Genomic DNA, 23735 nt, shown 5'->3' with positions numbered 1-23735 from the left:
TCTTTTCTATCCCTCTCTCTTTCTCTCCCCCACTACTCACAATTTTGAGCCTTCTTGCGGGACAGTTTATTTGCACTTGCAGTCCAGTGTTGTCAACTCAACATGAATACTGTAGCACGGAGCGGTGAAAGAAATATTATTAAGCAAGTAATAGCATTTGGCATAAGTCAATCAGCGTCATTAGACCTACTTAAATTAAATTATGAATAAGTAGTAATTAACCTTACAGTATTTTAAGCAATATTCAAGAGACATGACACTGTTTGACGGAAGTTTAGCAACATCCCTATTCGGCAAGGTTGGTGGCCTGCTGTTTGACATAGTGGGAGAGAAAGGGGTGGAATGGGGTGAGTAGAGGCGTTAACTTTTCCAAGAACGACGACAGCGCTGAAGGGGCATAGATCCGATGGTGCGACAATATGTAGGCTAATAATAATAATAATAATAATAATAATAATAATAATAATAATAATGTGGCGCTACAACCCATGAAGGGCCAAGACCCACCAACCGACTGCTGGCCTCACGGCCACATGCCTAAGCAGAGGTGAACGATCATCCAACCAGAATGGAGGTATCGTGTGGTTAGCACGATGAGCCCCCCAGGCGTTATAGCTGGTTTGCGTAATCGGATTTCACTAACTATCGTAGCTCCCCAAGTATATCACGATGCTGGGTGGTCACCGGTCCCATACACTGGCCAAAATTTCGTGAAAAAATCTCTTCCCCCATGAGGACTCCGTAACGTGAGTTCTAGGTAGGATGCCTTAGACCGCGACCTGGGACAATGATGGTATGTAGTAGTTTAAAATAGGCTGAGGTGAAGTCATCTGTAGTAAGGTTTCAAATATCTCATGGAATAACCCCCTGGAATTAATGGCATTACTTACAGTTCACCGTGAATACACATACATACATACATACATACATACATACATACATACATACATACATACTACATCGTAGTGTAGGTTTGTTTATTAATTTGTCATTGTGTATGTATGTATGTATGTATGTATGTATGTATTTCATCTTTTTTCTATTTATATAAAGGAGATAATATTAATACGTAACAAATTTTTAACAGAACACAATGAATGTCTTCGAAATTTTAGTAAGGAAAATCCGGGGGTCATATCTTCTATCCTTAGTGCGTCGTCCATCCTGCACTTGGAGGAGGAATGAGGAACTGTAGCATACACACTATGAAAAACGTCCAAATATCTATTTTAATTGTTTGTGTTTTGGAAACAAATTATTATTGTACAATATTCTCTTATTCGCTTTGATTTATTTTTCTTGGACACTGAATGTGTAGAAATGTGTGTTTCTTTTCTATTTTACCTTACATTAATGTTATTTTCTCACATTAAATAGGATGTCATCTAAAGATTAATGTAGCTGCTTGCCAATAAGAAATTTCTCCGATTATAGTATGCAGTCTATTCATAAGTGACAGTTTGTTAGTCGGAAGGCGTAGAAATTGATTCCCTTTCCTAGTATTGTAACTTTAATTACATCACAGTCTACTATATACAGTCACGAAGCTTGAGTTTTGAGGGTGCTAGAAACAATAGACTGTGACGGTACTATTTTGCATTGCCTGTAATGAGGCGATATTAGCGATCCTAGTGGTGAGCAACTATCTAATGTTTGTATATTTACTACGAATTGAGCTTCGTGACTGTATATACTAGACTGTGATTACATATTACCTGTATGTGCTTATCGCGTAGCAAACGGGAAGGTTTCAGCAGTTTCGGCAATTCCGCTACAACGTTATAACATACAAAAGGGCAAAAGGCATCTCTACAGTTACAGATATCTTTATCCTCTTCTGTGACACATGTTAAATTTTTTCATATTTTTGTCGGGAAGTAGAAGACTAATGGTTCTGGTTTTATAAAAGCTCTTTGAAATTCGTTAAAACAGTCGTTACCAATAACTAAATCAATTTTTCATTACGTTGGTACACTCGATCGTGCGCACTCTCTGTGTGATCCATTGCAAACGAGAATTAATTAATTTGTAATTAAGCTGCCAGTTTTCAGTCTTTGTAATGGATAATTTCTATAACAAGTACCATGCTCAAAGTACATATTTGGCTTCAGCAATCACCGCCAGGTATGTTGAGTGGGATACATTAATAATTGGAAAATATAGCAGTGTTCTGTTCCGCCTACAACTACACAGGCATTGCCAGAATTGTTATGTTTCGCTGCGTTTCATGTACACGGACAATAACACATGGTTAATATGAATTTTAAGCGCTGTGTAAGCGAATCGGAAAAGTAAATCATTGCACTGGACGTGGTGGCGGTCTGTCTTTCTGTCAGACTTACAATCTCGGTACAGCGGACCTCTAGACGCAGAGGTTGTTATAAATTCCCACAAAAACTCCCGAGGGCCTCTTAAACATCATAACAGAGATAATGTTAGTTTCTGATAGCCTAATACAGTTTAGTTGGCCATATGACGAGAGCGTCAAGCTAACAGTTGAGATTTGCTTATTTAGCATCATTAATTTTTGTGCGAGATCGTGCGTATTTGCTTGGTTTCCGCACAAACCAATCCGCGGAAAGTCTAAAATTCCACATTCAGTATTCCCAACCTAACACACACAACAATTTCCCTCTTCCTACCGCTTAAGTGACATATTGATTTTACTGCTTTAGGCTTTTAACATATTATTTTTAGAGACGTTCAATATAGTAATAATTATAAATTGGAAACTTACCACTGCAATTTCACCTATATTGCACTATTTATTATTGTTTTTAAATAGTTTCAAAAATTAAGTAAACTCTACAACTCCACTAAAGTTACTGCATTCGTGATGCAAGTAACATTAAGGAAGTCGTGAAAAAATCAACAAGATCATCATAGACTGGGGGGGAAAAAAGACAGACGTATATCACGGCCTGCTGGAGTATAGTAAACACAGAAAACATTTTAAAGCAACAATGTTGAAGATAGATATTTTTGTTTTGCAAATTTGCCGTCATTGAACAGAAACCAAGATGGAGATTTCATTGCAACTAATTAGAAATTCCTCTTTCAGGTATGTAATAAACGATCTTCGCACAAAATAATGTACGATACACGAGCAGTATGTTTTCTTTAAATTCTCGGAAATTAAAAAAGCTCAACTACGTTTCGCTTTTTCAAACTTTTCCTCGAACATGAAAACTTCAACATACCGCTCTTGTAACCCATATTACTATTATCGTGCCATTATCAATAGACTACAGCTAAATTCTTTTTAATTTGGTTTTTCGTAAATGCAATTTACAGAACGATATTGTTATTATTCCTTATGATAAGCATGTAACCAGTGGCGACTCGTGATAAAATATTATGTGTGTTCACAATTTTGTGTTCCAAAATCAAAGAGAATTGGAAATCGTACGTTTTTAGCCTAATATGAAATGTCATGATTCCAATGTTTCACTGTCGAAAAAATTCAAAACAACATATAATAATAATAATAATAATAATAATAATAATAATAATAATAATAATAATAATAATAATGATTATTAAACCTAGTCTTTTTATTTCCAATTTTTCTTGGAAAGCCAGTTTACTCAGTTCTCTACTCTTCAAAATTACTTGAACAGAGTTCATTGTTTACGTTTGTTAAAAATTAATACATAACACAATTTACAAAACCGTGTGTTCAGTAATATATTTTGATTCACAACACACCGATACGCTATAGCCTATACCAATACTGTAATCCCATTCGCATAGATTGATTACTATAAATACATGCCAGTAAATATTATTCTTAAATAATATACCACCATACAGATATTTAAATTCATACCACCATCACATTCAGCCAGCACGTCTTTGAAAGCCAAACTATGCTATATGCCGACACTGAAGTATAGTAATTCACAAACTACACTCTCTTAGCAGCACTGTACACACATCCACATAAAGTAAACGTTCCGACAGTGAGATGCTGACACCTGCAGGCTAAAATAAAGACTAATTAAATTTCCTTCTCGAGATATAGCACGTAAACGATAGGCATCGATGCACCTGACATCTGTAGGATAGATTCACTGTTCACTTAATGCTTTGTGCTCTTGACGAGTCATAAGCGGCCAGCGAAAGACAATTTTCTCCCGCGCATGCGTGAAATTTCTGTAACCTTCTTGAAAAGAACACGGCTTGTACGTGAACGGATGTTGCCAAGTTTACATAAGAAGTTTATGCAAGATGCAGGAAGTTTAAAATACTCGATCCTGATATTATACATCCTCATTACGCCAATACGGTATTAAATAATAAAACTAATCGTGTATTAATGGAAACAAGGTGTTCACATGTTCTTGTGCTCTTATTGACGCACCGCCACTGCATGTAACAGTCGTCATTTCATTTCATTTATTGTATTCCACAGATCTTACTTTAGCATTGAAGCTGTAAGGTGTGGAACAAGTCAAAATTTTACAAGACTACAATTTTTTATGAGAAACCTGGGAAAAAACCCAACCAGCTAATCAAACCAATCGGGGATCTTAGTATTAGTATTTATTTATTTAACCTGGTAGAGATAAGGCCATCAGGCCTTCTCTGCTCCTCTACCAGGAGATTACAACTATAATATGAAGAATAAAATTACAATTAATATTAAATTTACAATTACAATTACAATAAAAATTAAAGTACGACAAGATTACCTGATTAATGAAAGCTAGACAATTTATCATAGAAGTTAAGAACAAAGTATATTTTTGTATTTAGTGAATTACAAATTAAACCTAGAAAAACAAAATTCTATAGTGATGAAATTACCATATATTGAGATATTTTGTGATAGATTAAGAGAACTATTTACAAGAAACCATGTCTGAACGAGTCTCAATTACTGGCCAAGTGCGTAGTAAGTTTGGGTTTGAATTCAATTTTATTTCGACAGTCCCTGATGCTAGCAGGTAACGAATTCCAGAGTCTTGGCAGGGCTATTGTGAAAGAGGATGAATATGAGGAGGTGCGATGGGATGGTATTGTTAGTATTGTTTCATGGCGAGAGCGTGTGTTCAGATTGTGGTGGGAAGAAAGGTAAGTGAAGCGAGACGACAGGTACGAAGGAATAGAAGAGTTCAGGATTTTAAGCCAACCTATTGTTTCCAGGGATGGAGTAATATGATCATATTTACGAACATTGCTTACAAAACGTACACACAAATTATAAGCACGTTGAAGCTTCGTTTTGTTGTCGCTGGAGAGGTCAGTCAGTAAAATGTCAGCATAGTCAAAATAGGGAAATACCATCGTCTGCACAAGGGACTTTTTTAAGCAAGAGGGAAGATTAACATTTATCCTTTTTAGCAAATGGATAATAGAATATACTTTTCTGCAGGATCTAACCCAAACTCGAGTGCAGCTCCGGATCAACAGGCTAGCGAATCTGCCGACTAAGCTACATTGGTGGCTCTACAAAAAATATACAGTACATAGCAATCACATGAATCAATTTACAAACCTAAATATTTATTCATCAGTTGAGCTATAAAATATAATACATAGCAAGTAAGTTAATTCATTTAAAAGCATAAACAGTTGAATCAGTTGAGATACACAAAAATTGATTATATATCATGCAAATTACTTCAAATTAGAAGCATAAACAATTCATCAGTTGAGCCATATAGATTACTATTCAGTTTAAAGGATATATATTTCATCAGTTAAGCTATACAAAAATATACAATACATAGTAAACAGATTAATTCAATTTACAAGCATACTTTCGCTAAGCTATACAAAATTGTACAATTCATATCAAGTAGTTTTAATTCAATTTATAAGCATAAATTCATCATATGATGAAAAATGAGTGGAACGGAGAAAAATTCTCTCCAGCACCAGGATTTGAACGCGGGTTTTCAGCTCTACGTGCTGACGCTCTATCCACTAAGGCACACCGGATTCCTATCCCGATTTAAGTTCCACCTCTTGGGTTCCCTCTAGTGGCCTACCCTCATGCACTGCTTCATAGATGTATGACAGTGGGACCATGTCCACACACATGTGCAGAGGTGCACTCGTTATGTCGTTATGAGTGACTAAGTGGCCGGGATCCCACGGAATAAGCGCCGTCTTAAATCACTAAGTGATTATTCGCATATCGGGCAGGGAATCCGGTGTGGCTTAATGGAGAGAGCATCAGCACGTAGAGCTGAAAACCCGGTTTAAAATCCCGGTGCCGGACAGAATTTTTCTCCGTTCCACTCATCTTTCATCATATGATGACGCACAATATCTGCACGGAAATATCGTATGTACTTCGGTATATCATAATAATATATAAATTCATCAGTTGAGCTATACATACTACTATTCAATTTACAGTATATACAATTCATCACGTAAGCTATACAAAAATAAAAATGAAAATAATTCTTAATACAATGAATATGAAATGGAGGAGATAAAATTTCAGATTGAAGTCCTTATTAAATCCTACTGGAAACAAGATTATACAGCTGCTTCCGCGGCTCGAATATGTGAAGTCGAATGTGGAGGTGTCGTTAGTGACTCTGCAGTACAACTATGGTTTTAGTATATATCAATAATGGAGAAGGACACATTAAAGATTTACTATGTCCTGGAAGAAAACAAAACGTTTCATGCTGACTATACACACATTACACTTTATAAAACACTATTCAGAATGTTAAAGTAGCTAATAACTAACTGTAAAATAATATCAAAGTTGCATTTTTTTTACAACCGTAAAGCATTTGCATAATAAAATATACAATTAATTAAATATCTACATGATTCTTTTACCGAAATGTTTTAAAGACCTACATCAACAAGATAGTATGGGATCTTTTACCTATTTCTTCAGGAAATATTTTTTTAAATAAAAAATTTCAGAAAATTTAATATTGAAGGTAATGATTAAGACAAAATATATTTCTATATAGGTTTGCTATAATATATTATATGAGTACATGTATATGATTAAAAAATACAGGCTTAGTGTAGGACTTGAAATATTCTTTTTTACAGGATGGTAGCCCATGCAAAACAACATATATCAGGTAATAAGTCAAATTCGGTAAATTTTGAACTTGCGATGTTTATCAATTCAGTTCTTCAATTAAGGAGCAATAGAATTGGATTTTGAGTGAATTTTTTTATTTTTTTATTCTTCCAATATTTTATTTGGTTTCCCCTCCTTAACGTGATTATCATATATGATTATACTCACTATATCTATTTTAATTTTACGATTTTCTGAAAAGTGTGCAAATTTTAATTTTAACACTGTCTTAATAAATTTACGGATTTTGGGCTGAAAACTATATGTTTGTATTTCATTTTTTATTTTTTCTTTGATTGTCCTCTTTAAAATGTTTTTGTGAAGAGGAGGCGTAGTATATCAGTTTTATTTAAACTTTTATTTTTCGTTATTATATTTTTTCCATATAAAACAAACCTTTTCTCATGATTAAATTACATAAGTTAGGTCAGATGCAACAGTGTTCATGAGTAGGATAGTTATATACAATAAAAGTGATTTAATACAGTTATATGAACACTTTTTAATGATTGAATAAAATTAATAAAATCGGTTAAAAACCATACATGTTTCGGAGGAATGCTCCTTCATCTTCAGTGGTAGTACCACGACGCTGGTATGGATGTTCGACCGCGTAACGTAGCTTAAGGAAGACTCAGGAAGCTATGTTACGCGGTCGAACATCCATACCAGCGTCGTGGTACTACCACTGAAGATGGAGGAGCATTCCTCCGAAACATGTATGGTTTTTAACCGATTTTATTAATTTTATTCAATCATTAAAAAGTGTTCATATAACTGTATTAAATCACTTTTATTGTATATAACAAACCTTTTCTCTGTTTATGTTTATTATTATAAAGCATAAATTTTCAGTAATTCTTTATTTGAGTGTTTTACATGTACTGAAACAATGTTTTTGGAATTGTTGTTTTCTCAGTAAGAAAATAAATCAAAATGGAATCAGTGAGGTGCAATCCGATATGCCTTTCTGGGGAGATGGTACCAAAATTGGGAGTGTCTTGATTTTCTTGATTTTGCAAAATAAAGCCATTAGAATCCTATGTCAGTCAAACTATCTTAAACATTGTCGACCACTTTCCATACAAGCACATAAATTTGTATTTATACGACCTAGTCCTTTACACTCGACATAATAAAGGCAATTACTCATTAGTAGATAATATACATGATCATGAAATTGGAAATAGTGAACAAATTAATATTCCATATTGTAGATTACATAAAACTAGTATAAATTTTTCTGTCATGGGAATGAAATTATATAATAAGCTTCCCAGTCAATATAATAAGTTACCAAGCAATAGTTTCAAAACTATATTTTATAATTTGCTTTTAATTCATCCTTTCTACTCTGTAGATGAGTTTTTTTAACATAAATTCATATTAAATTGTTTTTAATGAATGCAATTATTTACATTTAGTTACAGATAATACCTCAAGAGTTAAACGTTTTAATTAATTTTTAGACTTTCAAAATATTTTGTGTTTTCATTGTTCTAATTAAACTTTGTTATTTTCAATTATATATGTATTTTCAAATGTATATGTTTTTTTTTTCCTTTCTGTATTTGTGACAAAGTCTATCACTGTATGACTAATGGCTTAACAAATTGAATTGAATTGATAAAGGAAACTTTCTACTTTTTGGTCATTTCAAACTGAGATAGCAGTTTTATTCTTTAACACAAGCTCTATCGGTATAAATAAGGAAAATATTCCACGTTTTGACTCTGTTAAAATCAGCTGTGAAAGTTCCAATGACATGTAGAAGGAAACGATTCCAATAATGTTTTCATTTCTGCACTCATTAGTCCCTTATGATAACATCATACGAAATACAAAGAAGAACGAACCAGCCTTTGAAGTGAGATCTGTAGAAGCTCAGCCGATAATCAACTACAAGAAGTGTTGACCTATATTCAAGAGACAAACAAAAAGTCTTCGACATCGAAATGATTTCCGATAAGTCTTTTTTTCTGCTCAGTACTTCCTTTAAAATAAATAGACACTTTAAAATATTATTCCGACACCTTTTTGAATGTTTGATTGTGACAGTTGTGATATTTATTGAAAATATTTAATGTATTGTTCTTACGAAAGTCGGTGAGATGCAAATGGAAAACATTCAATGCACTTTGGGCTTTGATTATGAGATAATAATAAACCTTATGTTAAGGGGAATTGTGAAAGATATTAATCTCAACTAGTTCTATAAACCACCAATACTTACTTACTGGCTTTTAAGGAACCCGGAGGTTCATTGCCGCCTTCACATAAGCCCGCCATTGGTCCCTATCCTGAGCAAGATTAATCCCACCTGCCTCAAATCCATTTTAATATTATCCTCCCATCTACGTCTCGGCCTCCCCAAAGGTCTTTTTCCCTCCGGCCTCCCAACGAACATTCTATATGCATTTCTGGATTCGCCCATACGCGCTACATGCCCTGTTCATCTTAAACGTCTGGATTTAATGTTGCTAATTATGTCAGGTGAAGAATACAATGCGTGCAGTTCTGTGTTGTGTAACTTTCTCCATTCTCCTATAACTTCATCCCTCTTAGCCCCAAATATTTTCCTAAGAACCTTATTCTCAAACACCCTTAATCTCTGTTCCTCTCTCAAAGTGAGAGTCCAAGTTTCACAGTCATACAGAACAACCGGTAATATAACTGTTTTATAAATTCTAACTTTCAGGTTTTTTGACAGCAGACTGGATGACAAAAGCTTCTCAACCGAATAATAACAGGCATTTCCCATCTTTATTCTGTGTTTAATTTCCTCCCGGCTATACACCACCAATAGTGAATTTTTTTCTGAAGTGTATCAGCGGTCCTCAAAACAGTTTTTTTTTTTTCTCTTAAAATCGCGTTATATGGAATATTTTCCTTTCGCATCTCACCGATTCAATTATGTGTTCATGGGCTGTAAGAAAATCGATTTTCTAGCTTCAGTAGCTTTTTTGAGAAAAAGTTCTTTACGCAAGACATAATTTAACAGTGCCAAGATAGGCAATTCCGTGTCTCCTTCACATCGCTTCTTTGTGTGTTAAACGTTTCACAATTACTAGTTAAAATTATACAACTATACATTTGAAAGAATGAAATACATAGTTGTAAAATGACGCAATGTAACGTTCTGTTTATGAATGTTCTGCCTGTGACACATCGTATGCTATCTATTTAGTTCTACTGCTGCCTACAGTAAAAACAACTAATAGCTCTGATACACCATGGAACTAATTCACGAATTGTTACTGCTGTCAATATAGCTTCCAGGGGTATCGTACGCTAACACAGATATCATTAAAGCCCGATATATAAACTTTACTCCCATTTCAGCGGAATAACTGGTATCGATGTAATTTCACACACTTCTCTGCTATCTCGCTCTTCATTGAGGACGATTTTTTTTACGTTCTTCACCTCAGCAATGTCATGATGTGAATATGATTGGAATTCCTGAGGTTTCTACTTTTTAATTTAGCTTGCGGTCGGCTCAAGCCTGATGGAATGTCACAGAGTTCAGTGTAATGCTAAACGTGTTTTAGTGTTTACTGAAATATGAACGAAACAATGTTGACCATTCGTGTCGCGTTGGATATGAGAGAGCGCCCTGGTACACGTGTAATGGAGGTCTCCATGTCGCGTCAAGTACAGTCAGAGTACGTCAGTGTGGCGACCCTCCTTCAATTCTTAATAGCCTGACGTTTAAATGTGATTGTGTGTGACGTCACTTTGCAATATTAATGCTGTGACTGGCAGTCTTAACTGAGATCCTCGCTGGTCTTAGCCGTGCTTATAATTAAGGGTTTACTAACGAGATATGTATTGGTAATACAGATCTCTTGTTGGTAAGGTATTCTTAGAGCTTTCAGATAACAATTATGATCAGAAGTAGGCCTATAAGTTTTTAAGTTCTTCTGTTTCTTCTTTCTACAGTAGTTTATAAATAGAGTCCTGCGTTTGGTTACTTTGAATACAAGTTAGGTGTACATCGATCATACTAGCTAGGTTCGTAAGGAGTTCACGCTTCAGTGAATCAAGCAGTCTTCCCTCATGCGACGGTTCTGTATGTCTACGTACGCATATTTCGCACCCTGAAGAAACTTAAACTATATTAAAATCATCTTTTTTTTTAAGTATTGTAACGTTTATTCTGCTCTTAACCACCACACCTGTTAACGATTCACCCTACAACAATGGGTATTCCACTCAACACAGCAACACAGTAGTCGTTATTGCACTCCACACAGCGACAATGACAATACACGTGTATTATTGAGAAGAACAACAATGTACTCCTAATTTCAACTAATGTTCACAATGCACTATGTGCAGAAAAAACTGTCAGCTCACAATTCGTTCGCCTTGGCTAGTTCTTCTAGCTCGCTCAGGTTCACTGTACGTCGAACCCAAGCCTTCCAGATACAGTTCACTACACATCGAACCCAAGCCTTCCAGATGCGGTTCCCTGCACTTCGAACCCAAGCCTCCGGATACGTCGCATTCGCCTGGATACTACCACAGTTACGGACTCATTCAAGTTCACTGCACGTGGAACTCAGATCCTCTGGATACGTCGCCGCTGTCCAAGACTTGAAGACTGACTGGATACTAACTCACTCGCGATTGACTGACTTACGAAGACTCACTCGTGCTTTTATTTATTAGATCACACTTTCTGGAATCTTCGATTCGCGTGGCTTACGGAAACGTCGAGAGGATTAAGGCTGGTTCACAATAAATCGGGAACGGAAACGAGAACGAGAACGGAAATATTGTTAAAATAAATGTATTTAAATGTGAGTATTCACAATTAGCTATTGTGAATGCTCACATTTAAAAACATTTATTTTAACATTATTTTAGTTCTCGTTCTCGTTATCGTTTCCGTTCTCGGTTTGTTGTGAACCAGCCTTTACGCTTCTAAAGGCTTACCCTGCTCTCTCCGCTCCGCGCCGTCCCGTAGTTTTCTTTCCCCTCGCTCCGTGCCGCGCTGCAGCGCCTACCGAAGCTCGAGTTACGCTTGCCCGCGCCTTCCTTCTCGCTGGATGCGCGCGCACACTCCCGAGGCAACCAGAATCTTGCGGCACGGCGCCACAATATTATTCAAATAATCGCCTTGAAACTAACAGAAAATTGTTTGCATCATTAATTAAATTCATAATTCAATTTCATTCGACTATGAGGGGGTGATACCACTGTTTTTTTTATCTCACGAAGGCAGTTGTTGCAGGAAAGAGAAATGACCTTTATCTGCTTGCGATGCTCCCTGGAAGTAGTCCCTGAAACTAAGCTTATATCGTTTCCAGATGTCCATGCATGTAATGCTGAACGGCCAAGTATGTAGAAGTGTTCATGCATATTTTATAACGAAAATTTTCATGTTTTATTTGAAACAAAGAGTCATTTTTCGTGCGAATTCTTTATTTTTTCTTGTTGTTGAGAATATAATAATAATAATAATAATAATAATAATAATAATAATAATAATAATAATAATAATTTATTTTAGCAGGCAGAATTAAGGCCGTAAGGCCTTCTCTTCCACTCAACCAGCAAAAAGTGTATATACATATGCATGAACTTACAAAGAATTCAACAATTTGATTTAGATGAGAGTTACATGTATACAAGAGTTATTTACGAATTAAACAACAAAATACTATGAACTATTAATTAAAAACTGAAATAAACTGTGTAGCAGAATTAAACTAAAATACATAGAATGTTAATATATTTCAAATGATATTAGATAATAGAAAGAGATTATTATGAGACAATTTTAAAAATACAGCACAATCAGGATGATGTCTAAAGAAAAAAGTAACAATGTAGTCAGTGATAGTTTAAGTCAGTATGATTGGAGTGAAATGCTAATAAGGTTATCTTTTAAGCTGTTCTTAAAGGTGTTTGTTGTCTTACAGCCCGTAATACTTTGTGACAAGGAATTCCATTGACGCGAGGTGGATATTGTAAAAGATTATTAATAACAAGATGTTCTATGAAGAGGTAGGCTATACTTAGCGTGCCACAGATAAGTGATCTGGTATTTATGTCGTGGTTAGAGTATAGATAAGAGAAACGAGACGAAAGGTAATTTGGTGTTAAGGTGTGCAGAATTCGAAAGAGTAAAGACAAAGAGTGTAAAGTTCTGCGTTCTTTAAGTCGGAGCCACGAGAGACTTGCGAAGGACGGTGATATGTAATCATATCGTCCGATGTTGCACACGTATCTGACGCACATATTCTGAGCTCGCTGTAAATTGACTGACAGTTCAGAACTTAGGTTACTTAACAAAACGTCACAATAATCGAAGTGCGGCATTACTAGGGTTTGTACTAGGGTAAGTTTTAGTTGCTGGGGCAAGAAGTTTCTCAAGCGACTCAAACAGTGAATAGAGGAACAGATTTTTTATCGTTTTTTTTTTAACTTGCAAATTCCAACTTAGATTATTATCAAAAAAGAAGCCAAGATTTTTTACGACAGATGAATAAGGGATAATTATGAAGTAATTTCGTGAGTTTCTATCAATTTATCGAAAATTCGCTGATATATTTCACTTAATTTTGGAATTTTTATTAAGAGATTTGCGTTTTCCATGCATAAGAAATTTTTTTACACATTTGTTATATATCGTTAATACCAAAAATCACACCCCTAATAATTATTATTAGTGGTTTGCAGAATGTTGCTAATTCATAATTCTATTAGAATATTTTCACATCTCATATGGTCATTAAATTTGAAGTATAGCCTTCTAAAGGTCTCAGTGGCTACATTTCTACTGCGACGATTCTTTGTCTTTGTTGAGTTGTTAACACTCAGTTTTCGTTTGTATAGACAAATATTGGTTGTGTATCTGCTTGCTGAAATATGTTTTGTTCATCTCAGAGTTTTCAGACGCAGATAGTCTAGGATCTTTTACCTATTCCTTCAGGAAATAGCCTACTTTTTTTTCTTAATAAAAATATTAGAACATTTAATGTTGAAGGTAACGATTAAGAACAAAAATATTTCTTGAAGAAATAAGTAAAAGATCCTAGACTATGTTGTTTATGTAGGTCTTTAAAACATTCCAGTAAAAGAATCATGCAGATATTTAATTAATTTTATATTTTGTGTAAATGCTTTACGGTTGTAAAAAAATATGCAACATTGATTATTATATTTACAGGTAATTATTAGCGATTTTAATATTCTGAATAGTGTTTTATGAAGGGTAATATGTGTATATTAAGCATGAAAAGTTTTAATATTTGAGGAGAAAAATTCGAAACGGCTCCGGGGATCGAACCCGAGTCCTTGATTCTACGTACCAAGCGCTCTGACCACTGAGCTACGCCGAATTCAATCCACAGCATCGGATCGAACCTTCCTCCTTCAGTGTTTCCCTTTGTGGCCTGACTCCAAGTTAGGCATATATGTTGACGTATATGTCTAGTTTCAACTGCTATTATACTAGGAGCGCACTCAGTTAAGTGACTTATTTGGCCGTGATTCCGCAGTGCTGCTAGCTATGAGAATATTATGGATTTTATTAATTTGTCCTACAGAATATCTCTGTAATGTTGACAATTAATATTTGAGGAGAAAAATTCGATCCGGCGCCAGGGATCGAACCCGGGTCCTTGGTTCTACGTACCAAGCGCTCTGACCACTGAGCTACGCCGAATTCAATCCACAGCACCGGATCGAACCTTCCTCCTTCAATGTTTCCCTTTGTGGCCTGACTCCAAGTTAAGCTTATATGTTGACGTATAGTGTATGTCTAGTGTCAGCTGTCATTATACTAGGAGCGCACTCAGTCGAGTGACTTATTTGGCCGGGATTCCGCAGTTATGATGCACTGCTAGCTATGAGAATATTATGGATTTTATTAATTTGTCCTACATAATAATCTCTGTAATGTTGACAATTAATATTTGAGGAGAAAAATTTACCCGGGTCCTTGGTTGTACGTACCAAGCGCTCTGACCACTGAGCTACGCCGAATTCAATCCACAGCACCGGATCGGACCTTCCTCCTTCAGTGTTTACCTTTGTAGCCTGACTCCAAGTTAAGCTTATATGTTGACGTATACAGTATGTCTAGTGTCAACTGCCATTATACTAGGAGCGCACACAGTTGAGTGACTTATTTGGCCGAGATTCCGCAGTTATGATGCACTGCTAGCTATGAGAATATTATAGATTTTATTAATTTGTCCTACAGAATAATGTCTGTAATGTTGACAATTAATATTTGAATTCGGCGTAGCTCAGTGGTCAGAGCGCTTGGTACGTAGAACCAAGGACCCGGGTCCGATTCCCGGCGCCGGATCGAATTTTTCTCCTCAAATATTAATTGTCAATATTACAGAGATTATTCTGTAGGACGAATTAATAAAATCCATAATATTACGAAAAGTTTTGTTAATTTAGCTTTTATAATAGGTGAGATATAAAAAGTGAATTTCACTAAATTTTTGCAGGCCAATGTTGTACCTCCCTCTTAAATATAAATTAAATAATAGGCTACAGATATTGTATTATTATTATTATTATCATTATTATTATTATTATTATTATTATTATTATTATTATTATTATTATTATTTGTTGCAGGTATGTGTAATGCTCTTCCCAATTGTACATTTTGTGTTGATGCTGCTTTCTGTCAGAATGCTCGTAACTACAAGTAAGTGACACTATGTACATATCTTCTATTATAAGTGTTTAATTTGTCGTCGTCTACACAATACGTATATTATTTCTATGTTGAAACTACATACCTGCTTCGTACTGTGAATGAAAAAACTTGTATCGATGTGAGAGGTACGTAAATGTTTTATGCCGCCATGTGAACGCATTCTTCTTTCATATCGTTTTCCCCCAATCCCCCAGTGAATAACTCTGTGTTTTCCGGATTACCTTAAAAGTCAATTTTTCGTTTTCAACTGTAATACATTCACCATTTTTCCCCATTTCAATCGCAATTAAATATTCTTGCTTCCCACTGTCATTTTCCTCCTGATCATACATGAATAAATGATAGCTTTGTATGATGGCGTTGAACTTGGCAATGTTCCAGTTTGCAGCATCGCATAAGTGGTTCCATTAGTCAGAGTAGTCAGTGCAGTAAGACCATTACTAATGGCTTCCTAGTCATTGCTTGAAACCTAGCTTACGAGGTATTAGCGAGGGGAGACGTGGGTCAAATGACTTTGTGCTTCATTCTGTCACAGGTGGGCATGTTTGTGACATTAAATTTTAATATCATGCAGATGATGCCATTATTATCGTTAGAGTTATTTCCTATACATCTTTGCATTTGTATTTAATATATTTATTAATTCAATTTCACATAGCGTTCTATTCGGAGTTTATTATTTATTATTTAAATTTAAATATACAGAATACAGAATATAATTACAACTATAGAAATAGATAAATAATACAATCAATATAAAAAAGGAGATACAGTAATATTAACAAAATTTGAGGACCGAATGAGCAGCGCTCGTGTTCGGTCGCAGTTCAGATATAATAATAATAATAATAATAATAATAATAATAATAATAATAATGATTTATTTTAGCTGGCAGAGTTAAGGCCGTAAGGCCTTCTCTTCCACTCAACCAGCAAAAAGTGTATATACATATGCATGAACTTACAAAGAATTCAACAATTTGATTTAGATGAGAGTTACATGTATACAAGAGTTATTTACGAATTAAACAACAAAATACTATGAACTATTAATTAAACACTGAATAAACTGTGTAGCAGAATTAAGCTAAAATACATAGAATGTTGTTAATATATTTCAAATAATATTAGATAATAGAAAGAGATTATTATGAGACAATTTTGAAAATACAGCACAATCAGGATGATATATAAAAGAAAGAAGTAACAATGTAGGCAGTGATAGTTTAAATCAATATGATTGGAGTGAAATGCTAATAAGGTTATCTTTTAAGCTGTTCTTAAAGGTGTTTATTGTCTTGCAGCCCCTAATACTTTGTGACAAGGAATTCCATTGACGCGAGATGGATACTGTAAAAGATGATGAATAACAAGATGTTCTATGAAGAGGTATACTTAGCGCGCCACAGATAAGTGATCTGGTATTTACGTCGTGGTTAGAGTATAGATAAAAGAAACGAGACGAAAGGTAATTTGGTGTTAAGGTGTGCAGAATTCGAAAGAGTAAAGACAAAGAAGGTAAAGTTCTGCGTTCTTTAAGTCGGAGCCACGAAAGACTTGCGAAGGACGGTGATATGTGGTCATATCGTCGGATGTTGCACACGTATCTGACGCACATATTCTGAGCTCGCTGTAACTTGACTGACAGTTCAGAACTTAGATCACTTAACAAAACGTCACAATAATCGAAGTGCGGCATTACTAGGGTTTGTACTAGGGTAAATTTTAATTGCTGTGGCAAGAAGTTTCTCAAGCGACTCAAACAGTGAATGGAGGAACAGATTTTTTTTATCGTTTCTTTAACTTGAAAATTCCAACTTAGATTATTATCAAAAAAGAAGCCAAGATTTTTTACGACAGATGGGCTAAGCTACCTCAGAAAGGTCTTGGCGTAGAGCTATACAGCGAGTTTACTCCGGCGAATTCCTGGGATACGACATCGTGAACGCCCAACCTCTAGCGAGTGGCGCGAAGCTATTAAAATGACTGCACACGTGTCTTCCGTACATTCCCTTCCGGGCAGGACTCGGGACAACATCCTCTGTCGGCGATGCCACAGAGCCAGAAACACTTGCACATGTCCTGGGCTCTTGTCCGCACGGTGAAGTACTCCGTCACTCACGACACCATAGAATTCGTTCGATGATCGCCAAGCAGTTTAGATCAATAAATTTTCAAGTGTTCGAAGAAGTTCACGGACTGGCAGACAATGGCAGTACAAGAATAATAGACATGATTGCCATCCCGCCAAATAACAACAATGGCTACATCATCGATCCCACCGTTAGATTTGAAAAACAAAAGAGCCAACCTGAAGATGTAAATAGGGAAAAAAAACGACACCTATGTACGTACCGTTCCATATTTCATGGACAAATACGGTCTACAACAAAATGAAGTAATAGGCCTTATGGTTGGAGCGCGCGGAACTATTCCCGGTTTCTTCTTCCAGTCCTGGCAACGTTTCGGCCTACAGAGGAAGGCAATTGATGACATCGTTCTTGCAGCTCTGAGAGGATCAATATTTATACTCCGCAAACTCTCTACGGTCAACAATGATCTTCAACTAATTAATTAGTAGCTACTTATTTATTCAGTCATTTCTTGTCGTTGTTGTAAGACTCCCTTCAACTTAAACATATGTATGTTACTTATACTTTCAACTGCCTATTGCACAATATGCTCTGTCTCTGTGGCAGCCTGTTAATACAGGGAGCTGTTATCTTTTAGATAAATAAATAAAAAAAAATAATAGATATATAAGAGAATATACAAAATAAAATAAAATAGGAACTGAAATTAAAATTACAGCTATAGTGAAATTATATAATATAATAGGCCTATATTAATATAAGAGTAATATAGAAAATGAAATAAAATAAAATAGGAAATCAAGATTAAAATAACAGCGACTATGAATTTATATAATATAATATTAACATAGAGAAGAATAATATCGTACGTGAATAAAGTAGGACAATTTATAAAAAAAAATATATAAATTCCAAAATTATAGAATACAAATATAATATAGGCTGATTAATTCATACACATAGGCTATAAATTTATTTAATCAAATTGAAGACATTAACACGTTTCTAATTTTCTTGTTATATTTTAGTGGGTTACATGTTAGAAGTTCTGGGTGTAATTTAGCTAAAGAACTATACAAACGAGGGCCAAAATTAATGCTATGCTTTAGACCAGCAGATGTCAAACATTTAGGTTCTACTAATGTTGAATTATTATTTCGTCTTGTGTCATGAATATGTGCCTGTAATATAAACTTATTACGATTTTTATGATACAATTTTAACAGAGCATATTTATAAATTTGTTCAGTATTAAATACATTAAATTCAGAATAAATTAATTTAGTTGGATTATCAAAACGTTTCTTCAAACAAATTTTAATTATATATTTTGTAGTAAATGTAACTAAGATTAATTTTTGTACTTCCACCCCAAACAATAATACCATATTGAATGATAGACTGAAAAATGGACAAATAAACATTTCGTAGAACTCGTAATTCTTTCGTTAGTTACTCTGAATCTATACTTTTAATATTACAGCTTTCGACATTCAAGTTTGGGACAAAGAATGCGAAAACCCCAAAAAGTTTCACTTTCATATCATCAATATAGCATTAATATGTATTTTTATTTATATTTTAGTGACAAATACATAATTGCATTAACTATAATAATATTTCATTTTTAATGGTAATAATGTCATCAAACATTCTCAAGTTTTGTACTTCTTAATATCCAATACACAGCTGTACTCAGAAAACTACAGACCAGAGAATCAGACCTGTAAGTCTTGAAGTTTTTATACGATACCAATAAGTTACACAAATGAAGATCGACATATCGGCATTATGATGTCAGAGAATCTGAGCTATCTGAACTCATGGCCTTCGTGTAATATTGTTTATTGTAGTGTGTTTTTTGTTTTATTCTGAAAACTGGCGAAAGATGTATTTTGAAAAATAGGAAAATTATGTAGGAAAACTAACACTTCACTGAAAGTTACTATTTTTCTGAAAATCTTTGGACGCCAAGCTTCAAAATGACGGGTCATTAATTAAAATCTGTTCAGCCGTTTTCCCGTAATTTCCATTACAAGTTCATTTTATATATGATAACAATAACATTTAATCTTCCTCAACTTGGTAAAGTTGTCAAACACAAATAATGTTAAACGGTAACATTTAAGATGACATTAAAAATGTCTTACAAGAAATTTGTTTCCAATAAACTAACATTTACACTAGATAATATTTCACATAATGAAAATTTGTAGTAAAATAAAAATAAAAAATACTAATTAAAAAAATAGAATGAGACAATTCAACTGTAATTTGAATTGAAATACAAGTGTCGCCGTAAAATCTGCAGAGAACCCTTCAAAGCTGTCATAGAAATTTCCTTAATTGTTGTTTGTTGGGACTCCTAATTTATGACAGTATAACACGAATTGTTTTGTTATGGTCCCTCTAGCGCCTACCATTAATCCGATGACTTCTATACCCCTTCGATTTGTCGTACTATAATATTTAATACATCATTGCTGTCATAGCAACATATTTTTCTTTCATAGACCATGATATCAAACTACTTATCATTACAAATTTGATGTTATACCTTTATTAATTGTTTTATAATGCTGTCGTACAAAAAAAATAACTCCTGAAACACACTGCATTCGTCAAAATTAGAAACGAGCGTATGAACCTATTTGTCGTCCAATAACATTTAGTACATCATTGTTGTCATAGCAACACCTTTTTCTTTCATAGACCATGGTATCAAACTACCTGTCATTACAAATTTGATGTTATTTCTTTATTAATTGTTTTATAATGCTGTCGTACAAAAAATAACATATGAAACACGTTTTTAATGTTATACAATTATTTCATTCGTCAAAATTAGGAAACTCGCTTCAGTTATTTCCTAAACATTGACTCATACAATAAAGTATAACTGTTTCATAATATACTGTTATGACATAAGTTATGCCGTATAACAGACGTCATTACGTTTTAGTTGACATAGTAATATTTTACGGTACTGGAGCAGTAATATGGTATATTGTGCATGATTTTGACTAACGATAAATACTTTTTATAGGTAATGGTGGTGTACAAAAAAATATTTTATGCATTACTGGTATCTAAACCAGAGTATATAGACCTAACTTACTGTGAGAAAGATATATATATATATATATATATATATATATATATATATATATAATTTGAACTGGTAATGGAAATTACGGGAAAACGGCTGAACGGATTTTAATAAATGAACCCTCATTTTGAAGCTTGGAACCCAAAGTTTTTTTTCGGAAAAATAGTAGTTTTCAGTGAATTGTCAATTTTCCTACATAATTTTCCTATTTTCCAAAATCCATCTGTCGTCAGATTTGAGAACTAGCTAATTGCATTCAGGAGAGGCGAAGCGAGTATCAAGTCGGCCGTGTTCCATTTCAGAATAAAACAAAACACACACTACAGTAAACAATATTACACGAAGGCCATGACATATTTAGAATTCTGACATTCAAATTAAATTGGTTATTAAAAACTTAACTTACTAAAAATAATTTACAGGTTCGATTCTGTGGTGTGTAATTTTTTGGGTACAGCTGTGTATTTGATATTAAAAACTACAAAACTTGAGGTGGTTTGATGACATCATTACCATTACAAATGAAATATTATTGTAGTTAATGCCGTGATGTGACTATTTTTAATTAATTATATATATTAATGCTATATTGATGATATGAAAGTGAAACGTTTTGGGGTTATATAACTAGATGTAGAGAATAACTTAAATTAGATTTTGATTTCTATATTTTACTGAGTGGCGGCTATATAGTATATATTACTGAAAGCTATAAAACTTACGTAAGATAATAATATTATTAAAAATCGAATATTTTTATAGTCATTAATCAAGTGCGGTTGGATCTTTTTCATATATTTAATGGCGGTGTGGTGCAGATATTTATATGCTTGGTTCTCTTCAGTATTGGCTCGAGAGGGAGTATCTTTCATTATTATGGAAGCAAATAACTTTCAGAATGTCTGGTATTCTTCATTGAAAATAAATCTGAAAAATGTATATTTCAACGTCTAATAAACTTCGTTTGCAACATGTGCTGCACAAGCCACTAGTTTAATTCTAATTTCATTTTAATTTAAAATTGAAGGCCTATTCTTGGCAATGTATTATTGTCTGTGAAGGAGTGATCCGCCAATCAGTGTTTCGATTTTATTGTTGATAATGTCTTAGTTGTCAAGGAAAGAGTAAGTAATTTAAAATTGTCAGTATTGAATTAAGGCCCAATTGTATAAAACTCCCTGACTAAAGATCAACTTTGATCGAAGATCGAAAAGTAAACCGAGTTCAGACACTTCTTCTATTGTATAAAACTTTTCTGCGATCAAATTACCTTGGTTCAAATGCAATCTAAGTTCACGTGAAAAGGATTTGGCAACATCGCATAAACAGGTGAAATACGTGATGCGCGGACCATGTTATACAGGTTTGTTCAGTGTTGCCAATCTAGCGATTTTAACTCTTTTTCAACAAAAATTTCTTTTAACTTTTATATTGCTTAAATAGGGATTTAGTGATCTTTTTAGCACCCCATAGTGACAAAATTTAATCTTTTTTTGTTGATAATGAGAAATCTAGCGACTTTACAACTACTTTTTGGCGACTTCCCGTATTACACTCTGTTGGAGACACTGTTTTTTTTTTCAATGTAAATAATGGCGGACAATAAGAAGAAGGTTGACTGTTCTCCAAGTTGTTATCATGTTGTGGTGTTTGATACTGCTAAACATAATAAAGCTTTATAAAACGACAATTTTCGTTTAGTAATACAATTAATTGAACATTTATGAATGTACCTATCATATCCATTAATAATTAATGGTTGTTATAAACATAATATAATTATAGGTTATGTTATTTGATACTGCTGAACACGATAGAGCCTTATAAAATATAAGAATGTTTGTGTATTAAGGCAAGAAATTGAAAGAAATATATATAAATGTACCTAACATATCTATTAATATTAATAATAATGGATATTTTATTAGCACAATCTGTCACTCGTATATTTCAAACAGAAAAGAAATAACTGAACTTGGTTCATCTAACTTAATCGGAGAAATTTCTTCAGTCAAAGTTGACATTAGTTTGAGACAAATTAATCTCAGATTAGACTTTATACAACACAAAATTCCAAATTCAGCTGAAACAAGGATCAATTTAACCTCTGATCTAAGATTAAATGGTTTATACAATCGGGACTAAGACTTCTAATACACTGCTATGGATAAAGTCATTGTTTAGATTGTCAAAGACGACGAAATAAAGAACAGTTTAGATACCAGGAGTGTATAATAGTGTTTTTTTATATTTTTCTAACAAGTTTGGAAAAAAAATAACATGAAGGTTGGAATATTTTTGATTACCATTAGACCTGAAAGCTGCATGACTTCAAGTGGATTTCTAACTTTCTGATTTTCCGAAACATTGGCAAAACGTTTTCACATTTAAAGCTTACAGGCAGTTATATACGTACGGTATGAAATATATGACAAAAACGGAAATAGTTATCATCATAGATGGAAAATAATAAAAACAGCATAAATAAACGATTCTATATAATACACAAATTGCACAGCACCCTTATTAGTTCGCATTTAGTGGTAGGTCGGAATTTAAATTGTTAACATGATTGCATGTGGTTTTGTGTCCTAGAGAGATAATTGATTGTTTCATAACTTCGCTTCCAATTTCCATGTAATTCATCAACTTAGCAAAAAGCTAGCATTGCATTAACCACACGTGAATGTTGTCTAAGTATATCTGAAACCAATTATTAGAATTCATTTAGCGACAAATTTTTATAGTCATCGTTAAGGAGCGGATTTC

The 23735-nt window shown here is 33.9% G+C and overlaps 1 long non-coding RNA gene across 1 annotated transcript in view; it reads left to right on the top strand.

Moving 5' to 3' along the window:
* LOC138691283 (uncharacterized) overlaps window positions 1-23735 on the top strand; it is a 666235-nt gene that overhangs the window by 551770 nt on the left and 90730 nt on the right. Inside the window, exon 3 of the long non-coding RNA XR_011329794.1 lies at window positions 15680-15752. This is a non-coding gene — a long non-coding RNA (uncharacterized lncRNA). The remainder of the gene's footprint in view (window positions 1-15679; window positions 15753-23735) is intronic.

The sequence above is a fragment of the Periplaneta americana genome, chromosome 16 (genome assembly GCF_040183065.1).
Source record: "Periplaneta americana isolate PAMFEO1 chromosome 16, P.americana_PAMFEO1_priV1, whole genome shotgun sequence".
Classification (NCBI taxonomy): Eukaryota; Metazoa; Arthropoda; class Insecta; order Blattodea; family Blattidae; genus Periplaneta; species Periplaneta americana.
The sequence above is the reverse complement of the archived record's forward strand: the minus strand, read 5'-3'. Positions and strand labels throughout refer to the sequence as shown.